Source organism: Hylobates moloch, unplaced genomic scaffold, assembly GCF_009828535.3.
Source record: "Hylobates moloch isolate HMO894 unplaced genomic scaffold, HMol_V3 SCAFFOLD_8, whole genome shotgun sequence".
Taxonomy (NCBI): Eukaryota; Metazoa; Chordata; class Mammalia; order Primates; family Hylobatidae; genus Hylobates; species Hylobates moloch.
This window is the reverse complement of record NW_026652283.1, coordinates 27,815,959-27,835,201: the sequence shown is the minus strand read 5'-3', so window position 1 is coordinate 27,835,201 and position 19,243 is coordinate 27,815,959. Positions and strand designations below refer to the sequence as shown.

At 39.9% G+C, this 19,243-nt stretch overlaps 1 protein-coding gene across 3 annotated transcripts in view; it reads right to left on the bottom strand.

The window, feature by feature from the left end:
• FAR2 (fatty acyl-CoA reductase 2) overlaps positions 1–19,243 on the bottom strand; it is a 211,062-nt gene that overhangs the window by 128,741 nt on the left and 63,078 nt on the right. The window contains exon 1 of one of the 3 annotated variants that reach the window (XM_058441960.1): positions 61–131. The exons of the other annotated variants lie outside the window; for them this stretch is intronic. The gene's annotated coding sequence lies outside the window, so the exon portion shown is untranslated. Of the gene's footprint in view, positions 1–60; positions 132–19,243 lie in introns of those variants that run through there. 3 annotated transcript variants of the gene reach the window in all.

The window sequence follows — 19,243 nt, the reverse complement described above, 5'->3', positions numbered from 1 at the left end:
AATAATAATTGGTCATAGTCGGCGTCAGGGAAAGGCAGTTCTCCCAATAAGTAGAAAAACCTGAAACTGGTGATTAGCTTCCAGGTAAGATCTCTGGAGTTGGGCGAGTGGGCTCGAGCATGCGCAGTAAGAGGCAAAGCGGCGGAGTTTACTGGTGTATGACCTTACAGGAACTCGCCACTGGTAAGGGAGTGTTGTTACCAGTTACTGGAGTTGTACGCACGCTCACTTCATGCCTCAAGTGAGCATGCGCACAACTCCAGTAAACACACCGCCTGTAGCCCCCTCCCAAGCGCTGGCAGCCCAATGTGGATACGGACAGCCTGCCCCAAGGGAAGAATCGGGGAGAAGGGACACAAGACCCCAGAAGTATGCCAACATATAAAACCCTAAGTCGAAGTTCAAACCATGCACTTGATGTCTCACGTCGCCTGCTTGGCCCTCTTCCAAGTGTACTTTACTTCCTTTGGTTCCTGTTCTAAAGCTTTTTAAATAAACGTTCACTCTTGCCTCGGTCTCTCACTGTGCCTTTTGTCCCTTGGTCAAATTCTTTCTTCTGAGGAGGCAAGAATTGAGGTTGCTACAGAATCGTATGGATATCCCACTGGTAACATAGTTTGGTGCCGTGTGACTGGGAGGTTACACTGCTACCAATGAGAGAAAATGTTGATGAATGGAGAAAAAGGGCATTTACACTAAATATCATAAACAATTTTTTGTCATTTACTTTTTAAATGGGTAACCACCATATTTTCTTGAAGTATAAATAGTAAAAAGGCCTTGATTTTAAAGCTCAAATTGCAGATTTCTGCATAGTCATCCATTAAATTAATAGAGAAATGTAGCAAGTCATTTAAGAGCACAAATTCCACCTCTCTTCAGGATTATTGCAAATTAAAATCTTTCCTATATGCTCAAAGACATTAACCCATAGGATTCCCTATACCTTTTGATTTATGGAAAGAAACTAGTCTAAGTCTTGCACTGTACTCCGAGAAAGAGCTTTCAGTGGGTGATGCTCTAAATCTATATCTGACATTCATCATCAGGGAAAATGTAATCACGAAAGGGTCTGCATGGAGGAAGTGAAAGAGGTCTTAAGGAAAAATTGACACAGCCAGAGTCCATTAAAAATTCACCTTGAACGTCAAAGCAAAGCCCTGGGTTCCAGTGCCAGCTCTGTTTCTAATTAGTACTGTGACTACTGCCAGGATTCAACTGGATCATTTGTAATGTGCAGGGATTATAATATCTAAGTACCCTACTAGCTCTAAAATTCCTTGATTTGTAATGGGTAATCAAATACAAAATAAAATAATTGATTTTAAGCACCATAATAAAAGATTGGCTCCAAAACACTTCAGATTCTGGGTTTCTAAATCTGTCTTGAATGTTTCTCTTTTTCATTCAACTTTTCATCCTCAAAAAGGAAAAGAAAAGTTTTCTTTATTTGAGTTCTAAAAAACACTATAGCTTTTAGGATAAAGGAAAATGATGATATCACTTTCCTCCTTTGGGGGTCTTCTGGAAATGAAAGAGCTGCTGTCTGCATCACAGATATGGGAATTGGCAGAATGACTTATATGTATGTAACCAAGCCAGTTTCAGTTTTTAAGCATTTAAATATATCTGAATTTCAATTGTTCCTTCTCTTTTTTTTTCTTGTCTACTCAGAGTTAAAACACATTTACTATAAATTATTATCAGAAGGTTTTCTCATATCCATGATGCAGATTCCCCAGGTACTCGTCTAGGTGCTGATGTACAGCAGTGAACTAAACAAAGTCCCTGTTCTCATGCAGCGTGTCCTCTATCAGACCTGTCCTGCTTTAACAATATTGAAAGTTCCTGTTTGTGTCAAAGTATGCGGAAAATAAATACCACCTATGTTATATTATGATATTGTTCCATTTGCTTCAGGTATTCTTTTCCCCAAGAGGGATTATAGCAATTTACAATCCCAGCAGCAGAGTAGTTTTTATTTTATGTATTGAACATTACTTTAGTGTTTACTATGGGCCAGGCTGTTTGATCCTCATATAAATAAACCCTGTGAGGTAAGTAATAATAGTACCTATCTGGGGTATAGAATTCTAACGTGGGCTGGGCACAGTGGCTCATGCTTGTAATCCCAGCACTTTGGGAGGTGAAGGTGGGTGGATCACTTAAGCCCAGTAGTTCAAGACCAGCCTGGGCAACATGGTGAAACCCTGTCTCTACCAAAACTGCAAAAATTAGCCAGGCATGGTGGCATGTGTTTATAGTCCCAGCTACTCAAGAGGCTGAGGAAAGAGGATTGCTTGACCCCAGGCAGAGGTTGCAGTGAGCTGAGATGGCACCACTGCACTCCAGCCTGGGTGATAGAGCAAGACCCTGTCTCTAAACAAATAAATAAATAAGTAAAATTCTAACATGGAAGGTTTCTATTTTCAGCATTTGAAATACGTCATTCCATTATCTTCTGATTTTCATGGTTTCTGAGAAGTTTGCCATTATGCTCACTGTGCTTTTTCTAAATATAACTTTTTCCCCTTCTAGCTGCTTTTAAGATTTTTCTCTGTATTTTTGTTTTACAGTCATTTTCTAGGTGTTATTTTCTTTGTGTTCATCCTGCCTGGCATAACCTAAGATTTTTTACCATGTGAGTTAACACATTAAAAACCAATTTTGTAAAACTCTTAGTGATTCTTTTCAAATATTTCTGCTGCCCTATTCTTTTTCCTGTCTTTCTGGAACTTCAATTACACATATGTTTGACTGTTTGAGATTGTCCAATGTGCTTTTTTATTCCCTGTTCAGCTTTAGCTTTCATTCCTTTCTTTTCTCCTTGCTTCAGTTGGGATCATGTCTATTAATATACCTTCAAGTTCACAGATTCTTTATCTCTTCTGTGAATATTATATAATCAAACCCACCTTTTTTTTTTTTTTTGAGACGGAGTCTTGCTCTGTCGCCCAGACTGGAGTGCAGTGGCACGATCTCAGCTCACTGCAAGCTCCGCCTCCCAGGTTCACACCATTCTCGTGCCTCAGCCTCCTGAGTAGCTGGGACCACAGGTGCCCACCACCACGCCCCGGCTAATTTTTTTTGTATTTTTTAGTAGAGATGAGGTTTCACCGTGTTAGCCAGGATGGTCTCGATCTCCTGACCTTGTGATCCACCTGCCTCGGCCTCCCAAAGTGCTGGGATTACAGGCGTGAGCCACCACGCCCAGCCAATCAAGCCCATCTTAATTTTGGATATTTATCATTCAGTTCTACAGTATCATTTTATTATTTATTCTTCCTCCTCCTCCTCCTCCTCCTCTTCTTTGTCTTCTTCTTCAGAATTCCATTTCTTTTTTGGAATTCTACATTTTAGTTCATTTTATGTTTCTTTTCCATTAATTTCTTTAACACATTTGCAATAGTTATTTTAAAGAGCTTGCCTGTGAATTCCAACATTTGTGTCCTCTATGTGCTATTTATATTGACTAGTTTTTTTCTCTTGACTATGGGTCACAGTTTCCTGTCATAATTATTTATTTTATGCTGGAACATTGTATTTTAAAAAACCATATAAAGGGGAGTAAATACAGTTTTCTCCAGAGAGGAATACTGTTTCCTCTGTTAGACAGCTAGGGAGAGTTCAATTACTTCAATCCAATCAGGAACTGAGTTGGGTTGAAGCTGAATTTAAATTTGGTAAGTTCCAGCTCACATCTGGTTTTGAATAACTTTAGGATGAGATGTGTCCTGTGTGTATTATAGACTTTTTCTTCTAGCTTGACTTTGGATTTTAAGCACCATGAGTTAATGGAAATCTCTCTCTGCCTTTCTAACCCCACCTCCAGCTTCCTGTACTGCTTCTTCTGGGAACTCAGCAAAAGTCCCACGGGGGCAATCAACAGCTAGGAAGAATCAGCTCTATGTTTTGGGTTCAGTTTTTACTGTTGCAATCTGTCATGCCAACTGAGATTCTTAGTTAATGTAATACTTGTTGCTCTTTTCTTCAGAAAGGTCTCAAGCCAGATTCTCCACCTTCCCACGCCCAGACTGAGCAGATGCCTCCAGGAAAGTGACCTCTAGCATTCACCCATCTAAAAAGGACTTCTCTAAATTTTCATTTCTTTAGACCATTTTTATTTGTAGTTTTTTTAAGTTTTTTAAAAAGCGTATGATAGCTTATGTATTTTTCCTACATTCTAGTCAGAATATCTCCCAATCTCCTACATTTTAACCATGTGCCTGGTAGGGGTAAGTTATACCAAAGAGCCAAAATATTTTTTAAATGTGTCATTTTCTTTTAGTCTTTAAATGCCAGCGATTAGAGAGCCTTGCCTTGTGATGGATAGCTCTGGTGTTGTGTTATTGTTATTTGTTTAGTTTCTTTGGCAAAGCATTGTGAATATCTGAGGGCACATCTACCATTGTACACCAAAGTGCTTTGTAGCCCTTTTGATAAAATCTAGTTTCTCCTATGTGACAGGAAAAGTTTAACAATTTGACATTATGGAAGCAAAATGCTGGACTTATATTTTGGTATATTTTTGGAAGTCTAAAATATTGAAATGCCTGAAATTAACTCAAAATGCTATATGTTCTGGGCTGTCAGAAAGAAAAATAAAACCCCTGAAAAGGCTAACAGCAGCCTTTTTTTTTTTCAGCTGTTTCTTATTAGCTGCAGGTTATTATGATGTGAAGGCATAAAGGGCAGGTGATGGGGTTAGGAGATTTGAAAGGTTTTATAACCCGTAGAAGCTCACATGTAAAATGTTGTAAAAGTTTCCCTTTCTGGATCAGGCTTAAAATGACATAGATCCTTATCTCATTGCAGCATCTGCTGTACACATGAGAGCAATAAGAGATTCCCAGAGTCAATGAACCCAAGATCCACAATCCCCATCAGCTCCATGAACTGTGTGTGACCAAAGCCCTAAAGGGCAACAACCAAAGGGGAGGAAATTCTTGGTAACATAAAAACATAACAGTATTGGGCAGTATCATTGAAGATACCAATGAAATAGAGCAGTCATTGGGTGGAACGTTGTAAATAAGACTGCTAAAAGGACAGGGCTTTCTAAAGAGGCTTCCCTGAAGAAAATTACCACGGAGGAGCCTGGAGGTAGATAGTGTCAAATGAGAACTGTTTCTAGATTAATTAATTTAAGGTAGTTCCTAACACTCTGGAAATTGTCACAGTCCCGTGAGGTTTCAGAGACCAGCTGAAGACCTGGGTAGTATCTTGCTTAATCAGAAGGGCAAGGGATTCAGTTAGGGATATAAGTTTACTTCAGCCTGTGGTGCAATTTGGGGTGCCACAACTCAGCCCAGAGAGCTGAGGTAGAGTTATCTTGACCATGAGGATGCAGAACGGTGAACCCTAGGAGGAGGAGAAGGATTAATAGGGCCACGGTTAGATATTTAAAGCTCTCCTTGGAGCTCAAACTCAACAAGAGTAAGGGAAATCGTTCTTATACTCTTTTAAAAATAATTTGTGCATATCACATATTCATTCCATTTAATGACTATTTTTGTTTATATATTGATATATTAATTTTATTTATAAACTATAACCACAGTGTGTCTAAGATAGGCCTTGGTGATAGTGGAACCAACATAGAATTTGTGGTTTGGATTCTAAAATATTTAATGATAATTACCTCAAAGTTAAAGATTTTGTTAATATAAAGCCATTACAAACATCCTCAAAGACACTGAATTTACCTAAAAGTGCACATTGATAACAGATTTCATTTTTTCCTAACATCTAAATTACTATTTCCAAGAAAGTGAGATTTTTCTTTCTTTAACAGATACATTTCTTAATTATTTGATCAGTTTCCATGTCAAAAATAATGTACAAATGAAAGAGGCCTGTGACTACGGGAGCTTAACCAAAACAACAGACCAAACATAACATCAATATACAGCTTAAGCTCATTCACTCATCTTCTTACAAACATTTCTACATCTTTTATTTTTCTTTCCCTTTCTTTGTTTCTTTGTTGGACATATAAGACAAAAGCATGAGGTTTCTTGTTTCTTAAATTTAATAAAGCTTTATGTACTATGGTCTTCATATTTAGCTGGGAAGGATGTATCTATTTTTATTAATCAAATAAAATGTAAACTCTTCATTATACGTCAAGATCCTACATGAGCTATGTCTCATTACTTATCCATTTCTCTCTCATGACTACACTGTATGTCCTTTAATAATTTTTCTGATTCTTGAACATGCCACAGTCATTTCTGCCTCAGAGACTTTGCCTTCGCTCTTCTTTGAATATTATACTCTTTCACTAGATCTTAGCATGACTGCTTCTTTTATTACATTCAGGTCTCAGCTCACAATTTCAACTTCTCAAGAGTGCCTTTCTCTAGCCACCCACTAATCTAATTCTCTCTTTCCCCGTCGTCAGTCATATCACCTATGTTCACGTTCTTTATTTTTTTAATAATTATTATTATTGTTATTTTATTTTCAGATGGAGTTTCACTCTGCTGCCCACGCTGGAATGCAATGGTGCAATCTTGGCTCACTGCAACTTCCACCTCCCTGGCTCAAGCCATTCTCCTGCCTCAGCCTCCTGAGTAGCTGGGATTACAGGCACCTGCCCCCACACCTAGCTAATTTTTGTATTTTTAGTAGAGATGAGTTTTACCATGTTGGTCAGGCTGGTCTCGAATTCCTGACCTCAGGTGATCCACCCGCCTCAGTCTCCCAAAGTGCTGGGATTACAGGCGTGAGCCACTGTGCCCGGTCCCATGTTCATGTTCTTATTCATGTTCATGTTCTTGTGTTCTAGGTTCAGGTTCTCATTTATTTATTTGCTAGACCAGCTTTCCCCAAATAATGTATATTCCACGAGGGCAGAAACATAATCTGTCTCATTACTTCTGTTTCACCAGCAATTAGAACACTTTCTGGCACATGATAGGCAACAAACACGAAGAAACGAGTGAATAATTTTTTTCTAATTTTTTCTTCATTTAGAGTGTGTAATGTGCTCCTAGTAAGGCCTACTTTATATGCCTGAAGTCTGGTTAGGAAAAATATTGCATCAACATTTAATCAGCAAGTGGTATTCTCAAAAATCACTAAGCAAATCAGAACAGCAATAATCTTTCAGTATTACTGGAATAGTGTATCCAAGCTAAAAGCTTCTTGAAAGACAGGTTGACAAATTAAATGAAAATTGATGACTTGGATGAAGAAATACGCTTAAATTTGCAAGTGTGCTCAAATGTGATGGTATTTCTGAAGGCAAAATAAGGAACTTTGAGGTGTGTGGATTTGGGGTAACTCTGGAGTGGAACTTCAGATTATATTTATTATTAATCCAAAGCTCTCTGGTGTTTTCTTATACAAATTATTGGTTCTAATCAGACTCCTTCTATTAACTGCCACAAAGTTTGCCATCTTGGGGTTGAGTGGAGCTGGGTAAATTCATTTGAAGGGAAGTTTACTTAAAGGAGGTCAAAGCATGAAGGATGGAGGTGGTTTAGGTTGACTGCGGCACACATTTTGTAGAAGGCAACAAAGAGGATAGGACAAGAAGAATAAGTTGGAAAGCAATTACAGATAGACTTAATCTTTTTTTTTTTTTTTTTTTTTTGAGACAGAGTCTCCTTCTGTCACCCAGGCTGGAGTGCAGTGGCATGATCTCAGCTCACTGCAACCTCCGCCTCCTGGATTCAAGCGATTCCCCTGCCTCAGCCTCCTGAGTAGCTGGGATTATAGGCATGCACCACTACACCCAGCTAATTTTTGTATTTTTAGTAGAGGCAGGGTTTTGCCATGTTGACCAGGCTGGTCTCAAATTCCTGGCCTCAGGTGATCTGACCGCCTTGGCCTCCCAAAGTGCTGGAATGACAGGCGTCAGCCACCGTGTCCGGCTGATAGACTTAATTTGATTGTACTCATATATGGCAGGGGCCTTTATGATTCAGTGCTCATATGTGCCCTCATTTTGTGTTTCTATTAATGTTCTATGGCCTCTGCAGTGAATTTGTGTAGGTTTTACCCCTAGTAATTTTTTTCCAGTAAGGGCTATTATTAGAGTTCTACTCATCTTTTGCTTGTTGCTACAATAAAAAACACATGCTAAGGGAGCTGAACTTTGTCACTCTGAAGGAGGAAATGGTGAGACACCAAATGCTTCTGAATAGAAGACTTACAAGGCAGAGATATTCTGTAGCGATACATTTGATGGACTATACACTATACATGGGAAGGAAGTTTGAAGGAGGAAAGACCAATTATTATGCTATTATAATTTTTAGGTAAGAGACAACAAAACCTATCCTGTGACTGTTAGTGGAATGAAGAAGGGATGAATGACACTACAAAGGAAAAATGATAACGATTTATCTAGCCCTTATTCTGTGCAAGTTACTCAGCTAAGTATTTTACACGTTACTTTGTTTGATATAAGCCCGTGATGTTAAGAAACATGCCCAAGGGCATTCAGCTCTTAATAGCAGGACAATTCAAACCCAAGTTTGGCTCCTGCAAAAACAATTCTGCTAACCATGAGACTATAGCAACTGGTTATACTTATGGAGAAAGAAGAAGTAGTTAAAAAGAAGTTTAGGTGATAAAATTTGGTAATGCTGTTTTATGGGGGAAAAGGATCAATATTATTTGGAAATCCTAAGTTTGCAGTATTGGCTGGGAATGTAGGTGGGCGATTTCAGGAGATAGTGGAAACTCAGGTCTGGGGACCTGGCAAGAATTCAAAGCTGGACAAAAATTTGGGAGTCATCTATATGTGGAATAGAATATAAATTATGAGTAATTATGCCAAGTGACAGGAAAAGAAGACATAAGAAAAGGAGATAAAAGATAGCATTCTGAGTTATCGTAAGTATAGAAGATTTAAAACAGGACAGAGAAGAGGAGTTAGAGCAGTAAAAGTGAAACCAAGGATGGAGGTCACAATCATGGAGTGGAACTACCAAGGAGAATTAGTGGTTAGGGGTAAATGGAATAGAATAGTCAGCAAGAATAAAGACCTGAAATGCGTCACTAGATACAGCAATTATTTTTTTCTAAAAGAACATATTCATTTTAATTTTAAGGCAGAGGTAGAAGTAGAAGCCAGATTTTTAAGTACTTGCTTTAAGTTATCTCAGGATTAGATTCATATAATTTTATTGGTAGTAGCTCGATGAATAGGTATTTATTCTCAATAAATAAGATAAAATATTTCTGAGCATACTTTGAGAATTTGTCTTTTATTTATTTATTTTGAGACAGAGTCTCGCTCTGTCGCCCAGGCTGGACTGCAGTGGTGTGATCTCAGCTCACTGCAACCTCCGCCTCCCGAGTTCAAGAGATTCCCCTGCCTCAGCCTCCCGAGTAGCTGGAACTACAGGCATGTGCCACTATGCCCAGCTAATTTTTGTATTTTTAGTAGAGATGGGGTTTCGCCATGTTGGCCAGGCTGGTCTCGAACTTCTGACCTCAGGTGATCCACGTGCTTTGGCCTTCCAAAGTGCTGGGATTACAGGTGTGAGCCACCATGCCTGTCCTAGACTAACTACTATATTTTTATTTTTATTTTTATTTTTATTTTAGAGACAGGATCTCTCTCTGTCACCCAGGCTGGAGTGCAGTGGCATTATCATAGCTCACTGCAACCTTGAACTCCTGGGCTCAACTGATCCTCCCACCCCAGCCTCCTGAGCAGCTAAGACTACAGGCATGTGTCACCACACCTGGCCTCTAACTACTATATATTTTTAAAGTGGTTAACCAAAATATCATTAATACAAACAGAAATATGTCAACCATAGATTTGTACATAAAATGTATTTTCAACTCAAATCAAGTGAAGTCTTGTTGATAGTTCTCCAGTTTTCTGCTATAGTCAGGGACAACTTCTCAACACATGGAAAGATAGTTCTGGAAAGGACTGAAATGGCAGGTGAAGTATATCTTTGATATTTGCTTTCCTTTCTTGGTACCCACTTATTTTTCAGGGTTATACTTCTAGGGCTCCCCTCACTTTTTTCCTTCTTTCTCCACTTCCCAGGATATGTGGAGGCTGGCCCCATGCTCCATAATTTTCCATTTTCCTTAATAAAAGTTTGTCCTTGTTCATCATTGCATTGCTTATAACAGGGGAAAAAATTAATTTATGACAGTATGAATTAAAGAAATTTTAGTTTACCCATGTAATGAAATACTATGAGGGTAACAAAAATGGCTAAGATATAATCAGTAATAATAAAAAATTATCAATATATTAAGTAAAAAATATGCATGAATTCTATTCTGGTTCATAAGATAACAGGATACTTAGGGAAGTAATAGAACAGAATATTTAAAATTAGATTTCCCTGCAAATAATATATGGTTACAAGTACCATGTTAAACAGTTTCAGGCAGGGAGTTCCATATTGTGCCAAAATATACAACCATTTAAGTGATGTGCTGTAGTAGGGGGCTACCAAATGGCTATATGTGGCTCACGGTTCATTTCTATGTCTTTTAAGTGATTTATAGAGTATGTTGTGTCCCAACACAAACTTTGATTTTCCATTAGTAGATTTTAAAGAATTATGTTAGCATCGTTCTGTCACCAGAAAAATTTAGTAGGTCTTTTAGCAAAGACAAAATGGGAACCTCTTGAATCTGCGTTCATTATTATTATATGTACTATATTCTTGGTTGATTAATTTGGTTTGATTATATGCTACCAAAATAAAACCTTCTGGACCATCTGTTTTTGTTTTGTTTCAGAATGTTTGATTGGCATATAAATGGAAAATTGAAGATTTATTCATGTTTCATTTTAAAAAAAAGAAGCTAACATAAAACATTTCCTCATTAAAATGACTATAATTAAATTAACTTGATAGTAAAACAACTAATAAGAGAGCCAAAGCATGTCAAATTGGGAATCCAAAAGATTAAATATATTTCTTATGAAAAACCAGTCATCTACAAAAAAGTCAGTAATTTTTTTTTTTTTGGTATATAGAATGTTTTTGTCTCCATCAAGATGCTGCCAAAGCACTTGTCCTTTAAATCATATAGCACTTTATAAATAAACTCTATCAGTCCTCTAATACCCCTGTTAAATGGAAGAAAGTATTTTCTTTGTTTTATGTATAGAAAATCTAGCACAAGAGATCAACTTAATTATTTTAGGAGATTGAATAATTCACTGGGAAAATGGAAATAGAATGCAGCTCATGCTCTTTCCTCCTTTACATAAAATTATAGTTTTAGGTTGTTTTAAGCCACACACATTTGTATATATTAAGATATATATAAATTTAAGATAATATAATCTTAAATTTCACTTGTTGAAGGATAGTATCTCAAATAAAAGTATATTTAATTCTGTTCTCAACTGCACTATTGTGACCATAACCAAGTTTTGGATGTTCCACTTGAAAACAGATATTGTAAACTGGAACACGCTTAACAAAACCGATCATAGTGCTTAACAAACTCAAAACTATGCCATAAGGTGGGTGCACTAAAACCACAGATTTCACCACTAAAGAACTCATCCCTGTAACCCAAAACCACCTTTATCCCCAAAACTACTGGGGAAAAAAAAGCCTATGGCATAAGGGTAGTAATTGAAAGAACTCAAAGGCTAGTTCAAGCAACAAATGACTTAGGAAGGATGTGATAGCTGTGCAAATATTGAAAGGAGTGACACATATGAAAAGGGAATTCGATTTGCTCTCTTTTGCTTTAAGAAATTGAACTATAATAAATGGGTGAAAGCTATACATAGATACAGCTTAGTTTAATATGAGAAATCATGTTTTAATAATCAGAGCTACTGAAGATAAGAGTGGCTTGCCTCAAAAATTAGCGTATATATCCAAGCAGAGACTAAAAACCCACTTTGCTGATAATATATTGCTGAAAATACTCAAGTACCAATGGAAGTCTGAGCTAGGTGACCTTGTTATTTCTTCCAAATATGAAAGTCTACTAATTTATGATGCAAGTTAAAACAATTTTGGGATTACACTGATTCTGTTATCTTTTCAAAGTGTTTGAATTTATCAAAAGGTTTACTTTCTTGATGATCTTAACATTGATGTTCAGAGAAAGATCTTAAGTTTGCTCTATTCCTGTGACAGTTTACATTATCTTGCTGTATATATTGCTTTATTACTCACCGTATTGGTTTTCAAAGCTGCTGTAACAAAGTAGCACAAAGTCAGTGGCTTGGAACAACAGATACTTATTGGCTCAGAATTTTGGATGCCAGAAGTCTGAAATCAGTATGTTGGCATAGCCATGATCCCTCTGAAGGCACTAGGGAAGGATCTGTTCCAGGCCTCTCTCTCCTAGCTTCTAGTGTTTTGTTGGCTCATGACAGCAAAACTTCATTATTCACATGGTTTTCTCCTTGTGTGTGTGTGTGTGTGTCTCTGTGCCCAAACTTTCCCTTTTCAGAAGAATACCAGTCATACTAGATTAGGAGTCCACTCTGCTTTAGGATGACCTCGGCTTAAGCAATTATATCTGCGACAACAGTTATTTCCAGATAAAGTCACATTCTGAGCTACTGGGATTAAGACTTCACCATATGAATTTTGGTAGAACATGATGCCAGTCACATAGCACCATCTTTTTCAATCTATTTTTTCTGCAGCTATGATTTTTCTACAGCCATGAAGTTACAGGGAGTTGATTCTCTCGTAATTCACCATTGCAGCTCAGTAACTTAAAGAGTCAGTTGCTCGCTTATGATGGCACTAGTGCAATAGGAGCAGAAAACCTGCATTCTGACCCTGAGCCAACCAGTTACTAGACATGCACTTAATTTTTCTGAATATAGTTTTCTAAACCTGTAGATATACTTAACTTGCTAGGATAGACTTATGTGACAATATTATGATCAGTCAAATATAACAATGTAATGCATTTCATAAATGTAAAGCAGTCTGTAAAAGTCTTAGAAAGAGGCTAGGAGGAGCTTATCTGTCTTTTTGACTGGATTATTTAAGAACACCCACAAGATATTCAAGGTATTCTTTTTTTTCTTTTTGAGATGGAGTATTGCTCCATTGCCCAGGCTGGAGTGCAGTGGCGCCATCTCCAGTCACTACAACCTCCGCTTCCCAGGTTCAAGCAGTTCTCTTGTCTCAGCCTCCCAAGTAGTTGGGATTACAGGTGTGAGCCACCGCACCTGGCCCACAAGATATTCTTAAGAAGAAGAATACAACTCAGCAGAAGCCAGACTAAAAATCAGCCCTACAGAGACCAGTTTCATGAAAACCTACCTATGGCTAATATATATATATATATATATATATGCACACACACACACAATATAGGCATGAAAGTAGTAAATGACTCTCCCACTTATAAGAATGATATAGTTTTTTTTGTTGTTGTTTTTTTAAGACGGAGTCTCAGTCTGTCACACCCAGTGCAGTGGCACAATCTTGGCTCACTGCAGCCTCCACATCCCGGGTTCAAGCGATTCTTCTGCCTCCAGAGTAGCTGGGACTAGAGGCCCGCTCCACCACACCTGGCTACGTTTTGTATTTTTAGTAGACACGGGGTTTCACCATATTGGCCAGGCTGGTCTCAAACTTCTGACCTCATGATCTGCCCACCTTGGCCTCCCAAAGTGCTGGGATTATAGGCATAAGCCCAGCCAGTACAGTTTTACAAGAGTTAAAAAAAAAAATCAAATTTGGAATGGCCAGCTTAGTCTTCTGCCAACTGGTATCACAATGAACATGTAACAGAAAGCCTAAGTCACTGTGGAAGTTTCAGCTATTCTTATTGCCAGAATCTCTACTGTTTTTATATGCATAAATATATTTTTACATACAATAAGGCCAAACCACTAGCAACTGAAGACATGGCTGGCCACTTATGGCACAGCTCTACCTGACGACATGCACCTCTGGCGTGAGGTGGCACAAAGAACCTGGGCTTGGAAATCAGTCTTGAAATAGGCACTTGCAAGGTCCCGACTTTGGATAATATTTTTGAGTTTCTGTTACCTTGATTAGAGTATCTTACAGAAAACACTGATAAACTGACTAGCTTGTGATAATAATTGCTTTTTTCCAAAATAGAATTAATTTAACCAATTAACTAAATAATAAATATTTAATTAATTTATTTTGAGAGAGGGTCTCACTCTGTCACCCAGGCTGGAGTGCAGTGGCATGATCCTAGCTCACTGTAGCATTGACCTCCGGGGCCCAATTGATCTTCCCAACTCAGCCTCCAAGTAGCTGGAACTACAGGTGCACGCCACCACATCCAGTTAATTTTTTTTATTTTTACAGAGACAGAAGTCTCCTTATATTGCCCAGGCTGGTCTTGAACTCCTGGGCTCAAGCAATCTTCCTGCCTCAGCTTCCCAAAGTGCTAGAATTACAGGTCTGGGTCACTGTACCCAGCCGGATAACAATTGTTGTGATGCTGATGAGATGAAGTAAGAAAAGCATAAGAAACCATAAGAAATTAAATGAATTGCCAAAGTCACAAAATTAGTGTATGTGAATGAGTATTGTGGGGCAGGGATGAAATTAAAATCAGCTCATCTGCTTTTTAGTTCACTATTCTTTCTTTTACACATTCTTTTATTCTTTCTTTTACACACACACACACACACACATACACACACACACACAGCAGACATCCTTCTTTGTAGCAGAAAAGAGTTGACACATTCTTAAAAACTAGAGGCAAGGAAGCAAGCCCACAATATTCATTTCTACACAGCCAGCCTAGCAAACCCATCTTCCAGTTTTCCTCCAGTAGAACTGGAATTTCAAGGGCCAGCAGTAACTTCTTCCCAGGGTCAGAGGCAGTGAAATCACCACTCTCACTACTGATCCAACCTGACCTCTGCAAACTATTAAATGCTATCTGTCCTAAAGGAAGACACCACTTTCTGAGCTGAACAGGCTCAGTTCTAGAAGACTTGGAGCCCAAGATAGTCCAACCTCAAAATCAATACATTGATGATTGACCTGATGCATCTTATCTAAGGGAAGAAAGAAGATAGTGAGAGAAGAGTTTAAGCATAGGAATACACTTGTAAAATCGAAAGCATTTCTAAAGGCAATAACTGCTGAAAACACTGACGCCAGGGGACAGCATTTTGTTATTCATTAAAGTATACGATCTCTCACCTTCCTTTTTAGCTGGAAACATTATATGACCCTTGGACTCTTCCAGTGAAATTCCCGTGGGTCTTCTTATTGCTTTCCCTGTGTAGTACTTTTTTTTTTTTTTTTAAAGATTAGTTCAGGTCTGAATTACCTCCTGCCTGAATTTCTGCAATAGCCTCTGAGCCTGTCTTCTGGCTTGCCTCGTTCTCCCTTCTGAGTGGTCTGTGTGTCTTCATCAGACTAAACCACCTAAAGCAGGTTGGTTTCCTCACATTAGCTTCTATTTTGCCACACTGGGGTTGCATTTTGCCATTGGAACATTCTCCCATGATTTTGCTCATTTTCCCCCCACTACTAAGAAATAAAATCCTACTCATTAGTCCAATTCTAGGTTTCAGATAAACACTCCAGTGCACACAATGATTTCCTTTTCAGAATGTGTCCTGCAGCTGTTGTAAACATCTCTCACTTTAGCATTTATTTACTCTCTAATTAGCTCATATTTTATAATTTTGTCTCCAGAGCTAGACTGGCCAACAGGCGGGCATTTTTTTTTTTCTCTCTCTGGCACTCAGCTCAAGACCAGAATTTTAATAAACACTTCCTGATACCTGAATAACGCAGAATTGCACTTCTTATGAAGCCAACTACAGTAAACCTTTTAGTAAAATCTGATGATAGAAATATAAATGATAGGCCGGGCGTGGTGGCTCACGCCTGTAATCCCAGCACTTTGGGAGGCCGAGGCGGGCGGATCACGAGGTCAGGAGATCGAGACCATCCTGGCTAACACGGTGAAACCCTGTCTCTACTAAAAATACAAAAAATTAGCCGGGCTTGGTTGCAGGTGCCTGTAGTCCCAGCTACTTGGGAGGCTGAGGCAGGAGAATGGCGTGAACCCGGGAGGTGGAGCTTGCAGTGAGCCACGACAGCGCCACTGCACTCCAGCCTGGGCGAAACAGCGAGACTCCTTCTCAAAAAAAAAAAGAAATATAAATGGTATATAAACAATATAACAATTGTGATCATAACATAGCTGCATGCCACACCTTGTTAAGAAAGGTTACACAGTAAAATTAAGAGGGAGCATTTTCTGCCTCTTGGCCTCCTCTTTCAATAGACCAAGTAGTAGGACTGCAGTTCCCACCTCACCACAGTCTGGGCTGCAGACTGCCCTGTCTAGCCTGTGCCTGTTCAGTGATGCTGAGTGGGAGTAGAGGAAGGAACTCAAACATTCTGTGGAGGTCACCAGGAGTGCCCATGGTCTTTAAACTTCAGTTCAGAGGAAGAAGGGCAGCAGGAGGATTTCCATTGCTTTTAGAATGTAGTTTTTCTGCAGAGATGCTGCAATCATGCTCAAAGCTCTTGCCCAGCTAGGAAATGCTGAGCTTCTAGTCAGCTGTGAAGCAACACACTTCTTTTAATACTAAAACACAAACTGACTTGAAATATTATTTTATGTAAGTTTTTAAAACATATTTCGTAGGGATGGGGATCTCGGTCTGTTGACTAGGCTGGGCTTGAGCTTCTGGACCCAAGTTCTGGACCCAGCTTCTGGACCCTCCTGTCCTGGCCTCCCAAAGTGCTGGGACCACAGGTGTGAGCCACCATGGCTGGCCTAAATTCAAATTACCATATGAATAAGCAGAGACTTATAGTTAATGCGCTGTGTTCAAGTTCCTGCATTAGGACAGTAGTGTGAAATTTATTTTCTTTAAAGGCCTAACAGAATTTTATCTGCAAAGAGTCTTATAAAGTGCCAGCTCTAAGCTGAAATATTTCCTTTTAATTGGGCAGTCTTCTTCACAAATAGTCTATCCCTATCTATCATCTGTCTATCTATCTATGCATCCATCCATCCAGTCTGTTTCAGCCCAATATTAGCCATAATATGATCATAACTTTACCCAGGTCCATCCTTCAAAAAAGGGAAAAAGAGAAAAAAAATCAGAGAAATGAGAACAAACCACAGTAGCAAGTGAATGGAAACTGTAGTGAAAGCATCCATAATTCTGGAGATGACAGTGCCGACTCCCTTTGTCCTTGTAAATGGGGTGAGAACCCAGGGTGGCCTGCTTTACCTTGTTGGAGAGACTAAATTTGCTGCCCCATGGTGACCCCTCCTGACTACTACTCAGGGGAATTCTACATAGTACTTGTGCTTTCTGAATCACATTCCCATAGTATCAGCCAGGATCCTGTATTTGAGAGAATGAGGAACTGGTGAAGTATTAGCAGGTGTCTACACTTACATCCTGTTAAACCGAAGTTTCTAAGCAGGCGGCCAGAGTGGGAAGTGAGGAAATACATGATACGGAGGAAAACAAATATTTCTCTAGCTGAAAAAGTCAGGCGTTGTGGCCAAATTTACTCCATTATCCTCAACAGAAGAAAGATTGTCAAATACGTTTCCAAATTTCTTGGCCTGGTATGCAAGACCATTTAAGAGTCAGATGCAACCTGACTTTTCTGCCTTCTTTTTTTCTCTCACACCAACTTTCTCCTACAACCAAACAAGCTTTGGTTGGCAGACCAAAGCTTCTTTGCTGAAACCTTTATGTCCTTCTTCAGGCATTCCCACTCCTCTTCTGTGCCCGGCCGGTGGCATCCTATTTGGTATTTTTTGAAATCTTTCCAGATGGCCCTTATGTCCAGGGTGGGTTGAGAATCACTGGCCTATCCGATGCTCACATCAAATCTGATGTCATCCCTGATGCCTGCCCAGGCTACTCTGGGATGCCAGGTGTGTCTCTCTCCTCCAAGCCCACTGTAGTTACACTTTATATCAGTCCTTTGGCATGTAATCATGAATTGCCCTATGTCATTTCATATTATCATCTTCTTTTATTCCTATTTAACACTTAGCCTATTCTTTCCCTTCCTTAAATGTCTGTGTCTTAATTCCCCAATTAGAGGCAGAAATCGTGAGAATTGAGTCCCACTGTGCCTTCCATTTAGTTAGGGGTCAATAAATATTTTTGACTGCCTGAAAGGGGCCAGAGGCACCAAAGCAAAGCTAAACCATTATTTTATCCATGACAGCCACAGAGGAACTTTGTGGGAAAGTTGTGTGCCCTGTGGTACCATGGGGCAGGGCTCTCAGGATCTGAGTCCTTGTGTCAGGTTAAATATATGCCAGCATCTGGAATATTTCAGTACATTTTCTCAATCAATCTTAGCACAGATGAGGGTGGAGCCAAGATGGCCGAATAGGAACAGCTCCGGTCTCCAGCTCCCAGCCCCAGCGACACAGAAGACGGATGATTTCTGCATTTCTGCTTGAGGTACCGGTTTCATCTCACTAGGGAGTGCCTAACAGTGGGTGCAGGACAGTCGGTGAAGCGCACTGTGCGCGAGCCGAAGCAGGGCGAGGCATTACCTCACTCGGGAAGCGCAAGGGGTCAGGGAGTTCCCTTTCCTAGTCAAAGAAAGGGGAAACAGACGGCACCTGGAATATCGGGTCAGTCCCACCCCAATACTGCGCTTTTCCAACGGGCCTGGAAAACGGCACACTAGGAGATTGTGTCCCGCACCTGGCTTGGAGGGTCCTGTGCCCACGGAGTCTCGCTGATTGCTAGCACAGCAGTCTGAGATCAAGCTGCAAGGCGGCAGCGAGGCTGGGGGAGGGGCGCCCGCCATTGCCCAGGCTTGCTTAGGTAAACAAAGCAGCCAGGAAGCTTGAACTGGGTGGAGCCCACCACAGCTCAAGGAGGCCTGCCTGCCTCTATAGGCTCCACCTCTGGGGGCAGGGCACAGACAAACAAAAAGTCAGCAGGAATCTCCAGAGACTTAAATGTCCCTGTCTGACTGACAGCTTTGAAGAGAGTAGTGGTTCTCCCAGCATGCAGCTGGAGATCTGAGAACGGACAGACTGCCTCCTAAAGTGGGTCCCTCACCCCTGAGCAGCCTAACTGGGAGGCACCCCCCCAGTAGGGACAGACTGACACCTCATTCAACCGGGTACTCCTCTGAGACAAAACTTTCAGACGAACTATCAGACAGCTGAATTTGTGGTCTCACGAAAATCCGCGGTTCTGCAGCCACCGCTGCTGACACCCAGCCAAACAGGGTCTGGAGTGGACCTCTAGTAAACTCCAACAGACCTGCAGCTGAGGGTCCTGTCTGGTAGAAGGAAAACT